General features: G+C 37.4%; 1 long non-coding RNA gene across 2 annotated transcripts; it reads right to left on the bottom strand.

Annotated features, from left to right (window-relative positions):
• Positions 1-4,282: 4,282 nt before the first annotated feature.
• On the bottom strand, positions 4,283-15,827 carry LOC135444840 (uncharacterized). 2 transcript variants are annotated; one of them, XR_010439309.1, is made up of 5 exons: positions 15,749-15,827; positions 15,129-15,222; positions 7,445-7,671; positions 5,242-5,367; positions 4,283-4,642 (listed from the first exon to the last, which is right to left on the bottom strand). It is a non-coding gene; the product is annotated as an uncharacterized LOC135444840 (long non-coding RNA). The 2 variants fall into 2 exon arrangements; XR_010439310.1 differs by having other exon boundaries at positions 15,129-15,198; positions 15,749-15,826.
• Between the last annotated feature and the right edge of the window lie 801 nt (positions 15,828-16,628).

Below are 16,628 nucleotides of genomic sequence, written 5' to 3'. Positions count from 1 at the left end.
TCCCCTTCAGCAGGATTTTAGCTGGAGTTTTGTTCTATTATTTATTTGCATAATGTAATAATCTGTTGCAGTGCAATTAAAAAGACAGATTGGACTGAACCTATGTTTGGAAGAATAGGATATATCACTTTCTGCTGCAATAAAAATTCTGTTTAATTAGCACTGAAATTGGCAGCACTTACCTTTCTACCTAAATTACTGTAGCAAACTAAAATGCAATGTTTCCATACCTGTAAAATGTTCAGTATAATCAGGAAGGAGTAAGCTGTGCTTTAAGGTTTTCAGACTCTCCTACAGATGTGGCTGAATGCACTCACAAATAAAATCTTTACCAGCATCAAAGTAGCAGATTACAGAACTGGAAACAGTTTCAGATTTGTTAAAAGACAACACAGCTATTCAATAATTAAGAGTTGAATCCATTACTTTCTTGTTCTGAAAACAAATCTGTTATTTTAATGTTCAATGTGCTCAGCAGAGGCAGGCTGTGGTCTGCGTGTGTTTACATAAGAGAAAGCAAGAGGAAGGCTCACTAAGCACGGAAACATTAAAGCCCACATGTTCTCAACAGCTGCACAAGCTGGAAAATTGTCAGAAGCTGGGCAATATCAGTCTAGCAATGTCACCTGACTGAGAGCCCAGGGTGCATGGTTTTAATGTCACAGTCAAATTGCTGCATATGCTGCTGTCTCAATGATTGTTGTGGAGATACAGCCTGTTCCACAAGCACCCTTCATCTTTGAAATTATTTTAATGAAATGAATAAGAACTTTCTGCTCAGGAACTCCTACAGAGTTTCAGTGGGATGACTTCCAAGATTAGAGACTGCTTTGTTGAGAAATACTGACAATCGTTGTGATGGAGAATGAATCAGGGGCAAAAAGGTGGGAAAACCTGAGGGATAGGATAATATTTCTTTACAAAAATAGTTTCTTTACTTTTTGATAATTTGCTGTCATCAAGAGTATAAACTTCTATCTGGACAGGAGGAATTTTAGTAACAGGGAGCTGCACTGAAGGGGTTTGCCACCAAAGCACCATGATTTTGTATTGGAGATATCCATCTGCTTGTATGATCCTTCCAGTCACTAACCCTTCCTGCTGATCCTACCTCTCCCAGCAGCTGCAGAGTATGGATTTATTCCAGTGGAATACCTCTTGTGGACCACCCTTGACACAGCTCAGGGACCTCAATGGAAGCAGCATGGTGCACAATTATCACGCACAAGTAGCTCATTGGCCCATAGTAATAATCAAATTTACCTCAGTAGAACATGGAATGAAATCTATTTCTAACTTGTCACTACAATACTATAATACTGTTTCTATTGACACATTCTAAAGCTCTGTCTCCATTTGTCTTTTTGTCTTTGAGAGGCTTGGAATTAAGTTCTGTGTTCCTGATATGAAACTCATACCCTTTTGATGGGCTTTGAACTGGAGCTCTGCCTGGGGCTGGCTAGAGAATTCTTCAAGGTGACTTGAACTGTGCAGCTTTGAAAAATGCTTTTAGAGTAGGAACCTGACAAGTATCATATTTCTACCTTGTGCATTTTTATTTTAAAATATAACTACAGTCAGATGCTAATATGCCAAACATCCATGCCTCTTTCCCTTGTCACCTATGAAGAAGAATTTTCCTGATAAAGAAAACGAGATTTCTTTTTTCTCCATTCCTGGAAAACAAAACTATGGATTCTAACTTGAGTTTACCTGGGAAAATTAAAATTTTTTTAATAAGAATAGCAGATTCTAACAGAGATGTTACTTGGAGGAAAAAAACTTGTATGACAGCGAGTGTCTTTTTCTTTATTAAAAACCTTGTTAAAATAAGACACTGCAAGGACTAAATTGATCCTCTCATCAGAAATCATAAGCCATATTCTGTATTTTATTTATAAAATAAAGAGAAAGAATTAATTGTATTAATTTTCATTTGTTTAATTTGCGTGTTCACCACTTTGATTACACATGCATTAAGCGCCTCAGAGTTAAGGGGCATGGGTGTACTAGTGAAAAGCAAATAGACTGAACTAACATGCTTGATTTCAGTGACAGGTATGCTTTCATACACAGGATGTAGGAGCCTAAACAGAAATTCAGTTAAGGATAAAATCTAGTTGCATGGATTGCACATGGTGAGACTGGCTATATTTACAGGTGACTAGGGCCATTTGGTGCATTTAGGATATTCATGGCACTGTGAGAAAGAACAGAAATATAGGAGATGCTCAGCTCTTTGACAAGATTTTCCTTAAAATTCAGCTAAAGTTTGTTCCTATGTTAGTTGGCTTAAATCCAGCTTCAGTTTAAGATCACCTGGAAGTGAGCTTAAACTGAAGGATTGATTCAGCAATCTCAAACAGACACCTACTGCCATTTGGGATGCCTTAGGGCATTTCAGACATGTGCATGTCTGGCAGATGTGACACGGGACAAACAGGATGTCGACACTGTTCTGGAGCATCTGGATACCACACACTGGGCCCAAGAATATCTCAAACTAAAAGCCATTTACAGATATCTGAATTTGATGCTTACTGTCCCACAAAAGCTTTCAAAACAATTACCCACAGTATTGTAATATAGCAAAAGAAGGCCACACTTAACCCAGGAATTTTCATGTGAATTTCTCTACAATTAAAACTGGGTTTTGTTAACAGATGGATCATTTTCCCATTGTTATTTTTACATTGTTCCAAATCATGTTCCCTCCAATTGCAGGTTACTTTTCAGCTCTCGTTGCCAATGAAAACTCAAAAATATCAAATAAGATGGTTTTGCACTGCCCAGTTCTGTGCAGCAGGGTGCTTCACACAGCCAACAGATCATTTGCCCACATGCCACTGCTATTCTGCCAGATAGGGACAGAAACAAGTTTATGAGATTCTTTTGAGTTCACTAAACAGAATGTTTTAATCAACTGACATTTTACTTCCATTCTCTGCACGGATGATGTGGAAATTAATGACCCATGTGCTGACAGAGCTGAAGCAAAGGCTGGTGGTTGCTGCAAGAGCCCCTGAACCCTGGAGCACTTCTGTCACTTGCAGTCCGTGAGGGGAAAAGGGGAAACAGTTTCATTCCAAAGGAGGCATGGCAGAAAATAACTTTATCATGAAGTCTATGACTCCATGTTTTAATATGGCCTTTACCTTAGCTAATTCAGTTTGCGTTTCCTTTGGGCTCCCGTTTACGTGATTGGCACTTACAGAGGTTTTGAATGTAATTTTAGCCAGATTCTCTCATCACTTAGAATATTATAAACGGAGCATGACTTCCAATGGACTAACTTGGTGGTGTAAAATAAGTAAAAACAGGGAGAGAAATCAAATAATTCTAGATTGCCTGCATGCCTCCTATCCATTTACCACTATGCCATTAAATCCCCTCTGATTTTGTTTTGTTTGTTCTTCTAGTTAGCATCCTCTCAGTTAAAGAATTAATTTTTGCCTTGTTTGTTATTCTTAGGATCTTGGAATAATCTAAAATAACTCACTTCAGTATTGTATAAACTAACTGGTTTATAATCCAGTCCCACTGAATAATTTTCATTAATGTAAGTACTTTAAACAAATTAAGTGTTCTTCCCTTATAAGATTTGAGATTTACAGTTCTAAATTACTTCAGATTTAACCAGCAGGATACTTAATAATAATAATACAATACAAGAAGAATGCAAATCAGTGAGTTTTCAGAGTAAAAATAGGTAAATTAAAGAACTTTGAAGGTTGAGAAAGTCATGGGAAAATACTAAATTGAAAAAAATCAATAGTAACAGTGTGACACTTTCGAAGAGAAGTGCTAAGTGTACGCAAACATTTACAGGGCAAAATATCTACTATGAAGAAAGCTTTAAAACAGTGCCGAGCTGAAAAGCACAGGACAAAGTTTGTGAGTGTATGGAGACAAAGAATTCCTTACTGAAGGAATTCAGTTATGGTGAAAGAAAAAAAAAATTAGAAAATATTATAATCCCTTTTTTTTGGAAACACAGCAAAACCTTAAACAGAAAAGATTCCACGTTTCATCTAAGAACCACAATGCTTTGTACTAAAAAATATTAGGGTTGCTACCCCCAACCTTATTGCAGGAATCTGAAGAAAACAATAAATCAAATCAAAAGAATCTCAGAAGTAAAAAATCACACAGACTCAAAAAAAAAGATGCCAAAGAAAAGAAATTGCCAGGGACTCTGTATTTCTTCAGGAATGTCTTTGCTGTTTTTTTTTTTTTATCTGAAAGATGACCATATGCTGTGATAATGACTTGGAGTATAAAACTATATTGAGAGTTACTATTAAACTACTGTTTTCCAAATAGTAGCAGTGAGACTGGTTAAACAAAATGCAAATCTGATTATCTGAACTCTCACAAAGGTTGCTGTTTCTGCTGCATCAAAAAGAAAACAAAACAAGGCAAGCATGTCCTAGAAAACTCTCCTGGAATACATTGTAGGGGAAAATTCCTTGATAGACTTTAGGACAAGGGGTATGACCTTAAGAGCCAACTTTCAAAGGGCTTTGAGCCTTGGCTGTAAATTGAGTATGTTGCCTGAAGGCACAAACAGGATCTATGCTTGCAGATAAGATTTTCAATGTTCTCAGATCAGGGCTGGGTCAGTCACTCGCATGCAATAGATCTGCAAGAGACCATTAAGGAGTATTTTAAAGCTGCTATGACAAGTCACTTCCTTCTCTAATTCAAACATTTCTGCAACAGACTATGCTAATCTATGAACAGCTTATAGCATTAACATGTTCAGGGATGTTACACCCTCTACATCCAGCAAGACATCGTTTCCATCAGCAAGAGCAGATGGCATTAAGCACTGAGTTTATTCCATCAGCAGGCTCACAGCTTTGCACTACTGGGAAAGTAACGTCATTATATATTTCTAATGCCAACTTTAATTGCATTGTGACTTTGTCTTCAACTTTTCTCTTTTATTGTAGTTTCCCCAACCCCTTTTCTCTTTTTCTCCTGGTCTTTCATGCTGGTCCTTATCTCTCTTTCTGCAAAACTCCTATCTCCTACTCCAGCTAAAAGTATCTGCTCTGGGTATGCAAGAGGCTACAGGTTTTATTGTGCTTTCTGGCATCCTTATACTGAGGGTTTATTTCCAAAAGTAGTTGAACTGGAAGAATGCAAACTCTTTATTCAGCTTTCTTAAACAGAAATTTCAAATTTAAATTTCCTGCTGTTATGGACAAGTACTACAAGATAAACTGACACACTCACCATTAGCTGGAGAGGAAGGGCGCACGAACAGAAGTTGGAATACTTTATTCACAGAGGATATTCTTTCTCATGATGCTAAAGGGGCTCCTTTAATTGCTTTTGGAAGGCTTCTCCCATCACCTAGAACTGATGCAAGAAAGTAGGCTGAGATTTTCAGCAGTGGCTGGCAGCAGTGCGTGCAAAGGAGACCCAAAGAAGCTATGCAGAGCATGAACGCACAGCGCTTCCTAAAAAGCATGCCCCACCAAACTTTCCTGAAATGTACTTAAACACCCCAAAAATCAACTATCTTTTCTGAAAACCCTCATCACCACCTTTTGACATCCTCATAGTGTGTAATTCTGAATAAGCAGTCGAAGGGAACTCTAAATAAGCACTTGGAGGGAGCTCTGAATGGCCATCCCCTTTCTCCTCCTAGTGGAACCTTCTTCCATACTCACTGAAGTTAGTCAAGTCACTTACACAGTGATCAAAATTAACACAAGAACCCCAGCATGTTTTGTTGCACTAAAGGAGCTGCCACTATCACTTTAAATAACCAAATTCAGGTGGTGTTTTGTTTCAAGCCTCCAGGAGCCACTGCAAAATCCACGTGGCAGAAATAACCTCTCAATTCCAGCACACATGTAGCCTCTCTGCCTTTCCTTTATGCTTGATGCAACCACTTCTTTCCTGCAACTTAACACATAAATTATGTTTCCTTTGTATTCAGACTCGTATTAAAATGCATTGAGAATTTGCTGTGTAGCTATAATTAATTTTTTGTTCTCTCACCCTCAAAAGACATGCTCAGGGTGCAGTGAGGGCTGAGTGCTCCTCAAATTATAATTGTACTAAACAATGCCAAAACCTCAGAATTAAGAGGAAATCTTGGCTAGAAGCACAATGCAAAAATGAGGGAAGTGTAGAAAAGATCATCAAGTATCTGTGTTAGAGCAGACCAAGCCATAACTGCAGCACCTGTACATTATTTTTAATTAGCAAAGAAAAAGAATTTTTTCATGTGTCATTTTATTAAAAAAAACATATCTAAATATGCTAGTGTTTTTAAAAGCAAACACACACATCAATTTTTTCTCTGATCTGTCAGAGGTTCATATGGCTCACTGGATCCTGTACAGCTGCTTGATTGCTTTTTTCAGAGGACTGTGGGTATCTGTTGTTAGTACTAGTCAGACACAGGCTGAATGATCAATGGCAGGGAAGGTTATATTGTTTTCCATTAGTGATGTAAGCATTATTTCTGACACCTATAATGGAAAATTAAAATGTAATTTAACCTTCCCTGCCATATGAACCTCTGGCAGATCAGAGAGATTCAACATTTCATGTGGCCATAATGTTCCCACCTTTTCCACCTAGGAGGACAGTGTTTGGCCAGTGCTGCATACTTGCTAAACACTGGCTATACACCTTGCTATGTGTGCTATGTCTGTGCAATTTAGTAAAAGTCACAGCAGCCTTCTTTTCCCCTCTCTCTACTAATGACACATTTCTGTCCCATACTACAACTTACATTGTAATGATACAAAAAAAAAAAGAGATACATGAAAAATTGATGGGGCTATGTGTTTGCTTTAAAAAACACTAGCATATTTGGATATGTTATGTTTAATAAAATGACATGTGAAAAAATTATTTTTTTTTGCTAATTAAAAAAATGTACAGATACTGTAGTTATGATTTGGTCTGCTCCAACACAGATACTTGATGATCTTTTCTACACTTCCCTCATTTTTGAGGTTGTACACTTGTATAGCGTGTGACTAGGAATATAAGGCACTGTGGTGCTCGGCTGAAGTAAAAGCCTAAGCAATGGAAACACCTATTTCTTCTTAGTATTTCTGCCACTATCACATAATTATATTATTAGATAGACCCACTGTTGCTCCTGCTGGTAATGTCCTACTCAGTACTGCTTAATCAGAGTGGGTCTAATGACTTCTATTTGTAGCTAGATCAGTGACCACAGGCACTGGCACACAGACTGATGATGTTTCCTGTACTGTGCACTTTGTTAGGCAGAGCTTGCTACCAAAGGAGAAAAGCTCCAGCCCTGCTGGGCGGGCAGGGATCCTGTTCTGGCTTCCTGGGACCAGCTTCCTATTGCAGACACCATCTAGAGAAGCACACAGGATTCAGGTTGTGAATGGCTTAATTTTCCCTTTGAGTAAATAATAAAATTCCACAGTATAAAACTCACATTGCTGACTCTTGGTTTTTCTCCATTGAAAAAAATAGCAAGGAAAGGAATTCACTGAGGTCAGACCCGACTGGACTCAAAAGCAGCTCAGCTAACACTGGAGCACCATCTCCTCAGGTCCATTAGACTTGTTAAGTATCATCTGAAGGTCTGCTCAGGAACACTGAGAGCACAAGTCTTTACAACTATCTGTTCCCACTGAAATTTACCAAAAAAGATTTTGCAGCCTAGGGAAAAAAAAGTAGGGATATGAATGAAATGAACTCTGACTTGTCTAGTAGTAATTCAGTAATTCTAAAGAATAAGAATTTCTCTCAAAAATTATTTTCCACTATCCCCCTACTCCCTCCCCCCCCCCCCCCCCAAATCTGACTCAAACATTTATTAGCTGAATAACTACTTCAGATTTAGTGTTTTGTCCTGAAGATCTAGGAAACTTTAGACTTCGGGGTTTTTTGGCCCCTCCAACTTTGTACAGACTAATGCGGTTGATTAATTTTCAAAATATTTTGAGTAACTCTAATTGACCACACAGTAAGCTATATTTTCATGTAAAATTAGTTTAATTTTTCTGACTGTTAATAAAACCATTTAAAGCAGCCTTCAGTAATGAAGAGAAAGTAGATCTATTGACTGACCCCCCCCCACAATTGATAACACAAGTTATCAATTGTGGAGAGATAAAAACAGTACAGTAAAGAAAAATACCTGAGCAGGAGGAATACATCTAAGATTCAACAAGCAGAGTATCACTTTTAAAAAGCACATGTATCCACAATTCTTCAATTGACTGTAAAGAATTCATAAACTTTTTTAAATGCAGTTTCAGCCTTTTAAGAAGCAATTAGTCAGTGAGGCACCTTGCCACAATGCTGCAACCCTCTTGCTGCTTGGTGCCTGCAGACACATTTTTCTGTCCAATTTCATGCTTTTCTCTTCTCCCTCACTTCAGCAGACCACCAGACCACAATCACAGGCACAATGGGGAAATGTTCCTATGATGTGGTTTCTGAAATTTGTCTAGTTTTTTTTCTTGGAAAAGGCTTATTAATTTCCACGCTCTCTGCCAATCCTGTTCCCAGTAAACGATAGCTGTGTGAATACATGTGAGTGCAGAATTTGGCTTTCTGTGTTCAGCTGGTTTCACAATGACTTTTTCTGACTTGATGCTCATTCTGGCAAATAAATTAAAATTCTAGGAAGTAGAGCTACCACTTAGCAAAATCTTTTTTTATTAGTAAATGGATTTATTCGTAAATGGATTTATTCGTAAATGGATTTATTCCTACTACTTTGATTTTGTTTTCTTTTTCTCTGACATTTAAAATCAAATCCTCATTTTTAAGAACCCTTTAGATTCTACACTAGATTAAATTTTCAGGTGTAAGTAACATATTGTTCAACCTCAACACAGAGATCAGTTGTGCGTGGTGCCTACTGTAAGCAATTTAAAGAGTTACTTACAAGATAAGAACAGTCTTTCAAAAGGAAAAAAAAAAGAAACATTCTAAACATATCCTATAGAGAATGCAGACACTGACAGTTGTTCAAAGGCTATATGATAAAAATGCTTGTGAGGTCCTTGCTATAGCCCTGCTACAGAAGACTCAGTGCTGGGGTTGGACTGGGTGCTCCTGTGATGTCAAACAGAACAGGTCCCAGGGCAGATGCACTGGCCACCAGCCTCCAGGTAAACACTCTAGGTAAATCCTCTAACTACTCTCTGTCCTTTGAGCCCAACCATCCAACAGTTTTTTAACCAACTATCTGTCCAGCCATTTGCAGTGTAATGACTCAACTTAGTTCCATGAAGTTTGAAGGAGACTCTGATGGCAGCCTTGCTAAAGTCAAGGTAAATGGCACCCACTGTTGTCAGCTTGGTAAGGTATGATTGATCACTCCCTGGAAAATCCATGCCATCTGTTGCCAATCACTTCCTTCTTCACCTGCCCCACAATGTTCGTCAAGAGGACTTGCTCCATAGTCCTCCTTGGGATCAGCATTCTGGAGACTACTCTAACTGGTAGAAATTTTTACAGCTCCCATGTAAGACAATTTGTATTGCATATCCTTCTCTACTATTAGACAGATTTGAAATCTTCAAAGTAGATACAACATTTAATTAATCACTTAACTTTATTTTAAGTTGGTGTCTTCAAAAGCCGCATTAAATTCTACTTCTTTCATAAGATCTTTTGTCCATTGCTTGACAGCAGAATTCAAGACTTAGTTTATAAAATCCCTTCAAAGCAGCTGAAATCTATGAACATTGGTGAAGGAAGCTTTGTTTCTCCAGGAGATAAGTGATGACCATAATTAATTAATCTGAATTCAGTAAAAATTCGTTGCCTTTATTTAAATTTATTATTAGAATGACACATTTATTTTCACACTCTTAACTACCTGTTGTGAAACTTGAGTTATGGTTTAAAAAGTTAGACACAAAAAAAGATAGAAAATACATTGCTTTGTGTATTAAACCTGTGTTTGGGGTACATGCCCAATCCTAGGATATGAGTGCACACTAAGATGTCTGAAAACTGGTTTTGCAGCAGGAGTTCACTTGACATTTCCAAATTCTGACTCAGAAAACATTTTTTTTAGCATATTGCTTCTTGCTGTTTCCTATTATTTTTATTCTGTGGTTATAAACTGACAGGCACTGTTCTTTCTGTGTTTAGACAGCACCTGGGGACTGCAGCCCTGGTGAGTGACTGAGGCTCCTGGCAATAGTGAAAGGGAAGGATCTGTAACATATATCTAGCTGCTATACCCTGAGACACTTCTAGGTTGTGTGTCACTGCCAAAACCAGCTTTACCATAACCTTACTTCCTTCCTTCCCTCCTCCATACACATGTAGTTTAATATGATGAAATGGGGATTCCAATCACCTGGTTTGTCTGGGAGACAATTAACAAGAACCCAGCTTTCCTTCTCCCTGTTCCTGCTCTGCATATCATACTTCAGGGAAACACACAAAATTTGGAGGTTCTGCAGCAGATTTGGACATAGAGCTAATTCCAGTCTTAACTGTGTATTTTGGCATTGCATATTGATTCCACTAGAAAGAATAACTGGTTTTTACCTTGGCTTCTGAATCAGCCCAGCTGCAGAGTTTCCTGGTCTGTGAGTATTTCAGCTTGCTATCATAGTCTTTTCTTGTGGTCCATGAGCTAAAGAAGGCCAATAGCTGTATGAGGCATTTACATCTCAGCAGAAGCTTACCAGAATTTAACAGGAGACAAAGATGAAATATTTCATCAACTATTAAGTACTCCCCCTCTCAAAATCCTCCAGCAAATGATCTATAAAGAGTCTTGTAGAAAAAATTGCAAGAATGCTATTAATGCAGAGTGAATAAAAGCCAAGATTTAACTGAGTTTCAAGATAGTAAAAGGAATGTAACGCTTCATTAAATCTCTGAAGGCTATCTGCAGAGGTATTAGCCAACAAAAATGAGGATGTGCTTTAAGAACTGAGTCAAGTTTTCAACTCCACAACTCAAAAAAAGACATGCACAGACTAGAGAGGATGCAAATGAGGGCCACAAAGATGATTCAGTTGCTGGAGAACCTGACACAAGGAAAACTGAAGGAATTAGGCCTTTTCTCTCATGAGAAGACTCATGTGACCTCATCAAAATTTTCTAGTACTTAAATGGCAGTTAAAAAGCAGAGAGAAGGTCACTTCAGAAGGACACACAGAGAGGACAAGGAACAATGAGCTCAAGCTCCATAAGGACAGGTTTCATCTTGATACAAGAAATAATTTATTTCACAGTGAGAACAATCAGCCATTGGAAAAATCTTCCACTTATGTGATAGTCTCCATCATTGTAGGTTTTTAAGATACCACTGGACAAGGCTAGATGTCATCAGGGCTCCCTTTCCCATGAAAGTTTGAATCAAATGAACTTTTTATCTTTTCCAACTTAGGCTTTTCTATTTTTCTATGACCCATCTACTACTTTTTATTAGCATTTTTTCTTTTTTTTTTTGTTTGGTTGCTTTTTCTTTTGGTTTGGGGGGGAGTGTTTTGTTGGAATTTTTTTGCTGTGGTTTTCTTTTTTTTTTTTAATTTGGGAATTCCATCCAAGCTTGAAATTTAGAAGCAGATGGGACAATTTACCATTTGCTTGCCTGAACAAGATAACATCAAAGATCTCTCCAAAATGTTTTATTATCTCCTCTGTCTCATCCTTCTTACAATTCTCCTGGATTCTAAATCAGGTCTGATAAATTATTTGAGGATTTGGTTTTGACATGAACAATTGTCTTCTGCCACGGCTCCAATTCACAGTCACCATTGAACAAATGGCATATCTGCCTCACACTGCAATTTTTTGGCTGTCTAAAATAGCAAAATTATCAGCGTTGCAGTGACCTCTTTCTTTCCATGATGAAAGATCATGCTGATGTTTTTTAATAAACTAAATTACTTTGAACATCTATGTTGGCAGGGATAAGAAATTGGAAAAAAAATTCTACAGTTGAGAAATCACAGTAAAATGAGAGGAAAGGATTATAAATATCAACCAACAAAATGCAATTTGTGGATCAGCTTGCATAGCTTTTGTACTAGCTTCATTTGACGTAACTTTAAAGCACAAATCCAGCACATAAACCCCAAGGATTTAAAAACACAGGAAATTCTAGTTATCAAAAAAAAAAAAGAAAAAAAAAAGAAAAAAAATACTCCAGAGGATATTCTGATTTGTTCCTAACGGCTGGAAAAATTGCATCCTGAGGTCAGAAGTAATTGTCAAAAAAAAAAAAAATTACAGAGAAAAGATCATCTTGTGTAACTTAACCCAAGAACTCACGAATACATAGTTAGGATATATGTGCCAAGAAGAAAATTAGGAGTTCCAATATATGTGAAGTAATTTCTTCAAGAGTTCATTAAAAATACTAATACATCATGCCCACCTTGTTATACAAATTTACCAGTCAAATATTGAAATTTGAATAGGACAATTTGGCTAATAGGTTGAGAATTTTTAAACTACTTTCAAGAAGTAGAAAAACATTACTAAAGTACGAACTTCAGTGAAGAGTAACAGAAATGGACAGAACGTTGGGACTAATTATACAGAGCAATTAAAAATCTTGAATACCTCAAACTCAGCAAGGGGTTGACTGAAGGGTAACGTAACCAGTCACAGACATTTCTTTAAAAATGTTAACCTCAATATGATATGGATAAAGTAAAACTGGGGAAAATTGGGTAATTATCAGTAAAAAATAAGAATAAGCATATTCTGGTTTTCTTCATGAAAAATTAAGGAAATTGCATACCATAGGAATATTTGGTATGTGAAGCATCATTGTAAAAGTGCAGATGTATTGTATGAATCAGTTGTCCACTTTCCTTTTTAAAAAGGGTGGGGTTTTTTGTGGAAAGGTAGCAAAAATTCATAATATTGTGATCACTGAAAAAGTAATATTTTCAACAGCTCAAGAAACAAGTCAAGAAAGAGTTTCTCACTGTAGTAATCACTTACTATAACGGTGAACAAGTGTTTTGGAGAATGAGGGTGAGCCACGGCATTCCCCTGGATTCCTGGATAAGGTTGCTAGGGAAAGAAATTCTGACCAACACAGCCATGGTCTCATGGCCAGTACAAAAACAACTTCCCTGAAATTACTGGAGTCTTTCCATGGACTTAAATAGACTCTGACATTCTGTGAATGAATTGAAATGAACTTATGGATAGCACTCAAAGTTCAAGAAAGCCCAGAGGACAAGGTCCTGACCTGTCCCCTGCCTAACACGGGGAAAGGAAAGAAAAAAAAAGAACAGTAAGGCAGGAGGGCAGGCAGGAGAATGGTGGAGGCATAAAGGAGAATAGCAACTCTGGGCTATGTACCTCTTGGAGAAACTGATAGGGAAGGGAAGAGACATGATCAAAGGATATTGGGTCAAGGAAGAGGGAGGAATATGAACCTTCCACAGCAAAGGGAAATGAATAACACAGTTGGAAGCCTCTTAATGGAGCTCTGATTAAAGCTGCAAGGGTTCAAGGTCCTCCAAGTACCTCTCCCACTTTGTTATTCTTATTACAAATTCCAACAAAACTGAAAGCAAAAAAGCAAAGAAGACAAAGTGGAAAGCTATTGCATTGGTGGCAAGAAGAAGCAAGTATGCTAGTCATGAGAAAAAGAGAGAATGCAAATCACAGACCAATAAAGTACAGTTTCTTGCATTCATAAATTAACACTGAAGAGAAAGTTTTAGATCAGAAAAACACTTTGTGGTTCAAGTGAAAGAGACATAACCCAAAAAGATCATTTTCTACAGGCCTGGTAAAAATGGTCCTCTATTACTCATGAGCATGCATGAAGCAGAATGGGTGGTCTTAGAAAGGGATTATGAGATGAGATGGGAAAAAAAAGAACACCCACATCAGAAAACTGATGAAATCCATAATAACAATAAGTCTACATAAAAAATATTTTAACGTAAGACTGCACTAGGAGAGCTGTAAAATTTTTCATCCTGGGAGACAGTGAGCAGACCAGCTTTGACTATTGATGAAGACACAGTTCCTCACCCAGGCACGGGTCATGGTGCAGATGACAGGTGCTTTTTGGATCTTTCACCAGCAGTGACTTGAGTGAAAGGGTTTTGCCTCTCTTCCCCTGCCAGCTACTCCAATCACTAATATTTATTCAAATGGGATAAACAGTAGAAACAATTTTTGGAAGAAAAAGAAACTCAGTTCATTAGGACTATTGAAACTCAATGCCACATATTTAAAAGTATAATCAAACCACTTCAGTCCAGCCATAACATTTAGATTCTATTTAATCCTAATGTATTTTTGCAACTGATTTTTGTTTTATCAGCCTTTTAAAATTTTTTACGTAAACTGTTCTTTAGATTTATATGCAAGTACTATCCTTTGTAAACTGAAATGTTGGCATATATTCCTACCACAATTTACAAGTAGCTTAACTATTTACCTTTCAGATTATTCCTAGATTTTTTGATGGTAAATAGCACTCAAAGAAACAAAGGTGTTACCTTTTGGTATACCGTTACAATAAACCCTTAGAGATAACAAAAATTCCCTATGGTAACATGCTTGCAAGAAGGCTAATCCGAACCTGATGGGTTAGATCAATTTTCTTCTGATTGTTTGCTTAACATATGCATTAAGAAAAGTTTGGGAAATTACCTACATTATATATGAGCTACTTCAAAAACTGCTAGAGTTTGTCAAAAGTCATGACATCTGGCAATGTTCCTAGTTAACCAAAATGGTATTCTAACCTCCAGCTGAAGTGAGACACCTGAATAGCACAAATTCAAAACGGGCAACAGAGCAATCTCTTAAAGAATTGCTGATCCCTGTACAAGGTCTCTTCTAGAAAAAGGGAAAGAACATTTCATTTTCTCATGTGCCCTGCCTGCTACAGCAATGTGTGCTTCTCAAGGCACTTGCTTCTACCTGCTCCCATAGGAGCTTCCACACTTACATGTTTGCCCTTGTGCTACAGATATTTTCATCCCTATCCAGTAAACGTGAGTGGTCAAAAAAGTCAGAAAGGTTACAGGAAACAAAAGTCATGGTCCTGAGTTAACAGAATAAGCAGTGAGACAACAATTTGGCATAGCTAGCTTTAAAAATAGTGAAGGGCCCAAAAATGGCCCACTAAAGTGAAAAGCCTCTAACCTCACCTTTTAAGAGGAGCAGAGATTCAAACTTCATCTTGCATCTCCTCACATTTCCAAGAGATCTTCCCACACTCTGCATTGTGGGTGACAATGAAAGCTGTAATTTTGGTGAAATGTTGACAATGTTCATTCTGAATTTTGGTGCAATCTATAACTATAAGCTCCTATAGATGCTTTCTGGTCTCCTTAACTTCATTTATATATTTCTCATAGTAAAGAATCACAAAACACTCCCTCTGAGTAAAATATCCTGCTTAACATAGAGAAATATACAAAACCCCTCCTACAAAACATTGCTACGTTAGGCACCACACTGCAGGTCTAACATGTCACACAATTTTTGGCCAATGCATTCTATAAAAACACCCTCAAATATCACATTTGAAATGCAAACATAGAGGATAAGGATAATGAAAGATATACTATATATCTATCTAACATAACATAACATAACATAACATAACATAACATAAAGACCATCAATATTTTTCTCATCAGCCAATTAAATCTTGCTCAAACAGGCACTATACATTGTCAGGATTTAAGGAGTGAGACATTTTGTAGAGTTTAGACAAAGCTCTATACAATACTAAAATTTAGATAACAAATGTAACAAGGTTTACCTGGGGACACTTTTAGCTCATTCCCACATATGTTTTTTAAATGTACTTTGTCCCTTGGTGGTGCAGAAGCAAATTAACAACATGGGAAATCTACTAAGGAAAACAGAAGGTGTACATTAATTTCACACCTAATTATTAACTAATTTGCTCAGGCTCTGCCAGAGTAATCAGCACTTGAACAGCTTCACTTGTTCCCAATGAGCCTCTGCAGTGCCTGTGTTTAAAATTCCAGGGGGGCACAGTTGCAGCAGGATGAATAGTAATGATTGCAGGGAGCCTGAGCCTGGCTTGGGCACTCTTTTCCATGGGGCCAGCACCACATTCCTTTATAGTACCAAGAATTATTTGGGCACTAATGCTAGGGCAGAAAGATGTAATTTCTTTTTGATAGATGTGCTACACTAGCGTAAAACTGAAGGGGAGGATGATGCAGGTGAAGTAGCTCCATTGGTTTTGTATTGCTGTAAAATTGTAGCACTATTAAAACAAAGTCTGTTATTCACACTGGAAAAATTATTCAGGACAAATGAATCTGCATGATGTACTAGGAACCAAGGCTTTGGTGCTCTGATACAAACAATATGTAGTGCTGGGAGATGACAAGTTCAACTAACATTAAATAAAACACAAATCGTCTTTGACAGACAGATGATGTGAAAGGCTGACAGGATTTTTTCTACATGCTGCCTCTTTTGCAGATAAAACTTCTAAACACACAGCACAGCTCCTTATGTGTTTGATCCAGATTGTCTTTCACTTCCTTCTGTACCCCATGCAGGTTTTAATTTGCTGTAACACCTGTCTGGTAAAGTCTTACATGTATGTAAGATCAGTAAAAATTTGAAGAAAAACATTATGCTTATATAAAGATACAAACATC

This window comes from Zonotrichia leucophrys, chromosome 3 (genome assembly GCF_028769735.1).
Source record: "Zonotrichia leucophrys gambelii isolate GWCS_2022_RI chromosome 3, RI_Zleu_2.0, whole genome shotgun sequence".
NCBI lineage: Eukaryota > Metazoa > Chordata > Aves > Passeriformes > Passerellidae > Zonotrichia > Zonotrichia leucophrys.
Note: the sequence above shows the minus strand (reverse complement) of the source record. Positions and strands in the feature narration are given on the sequence as shown.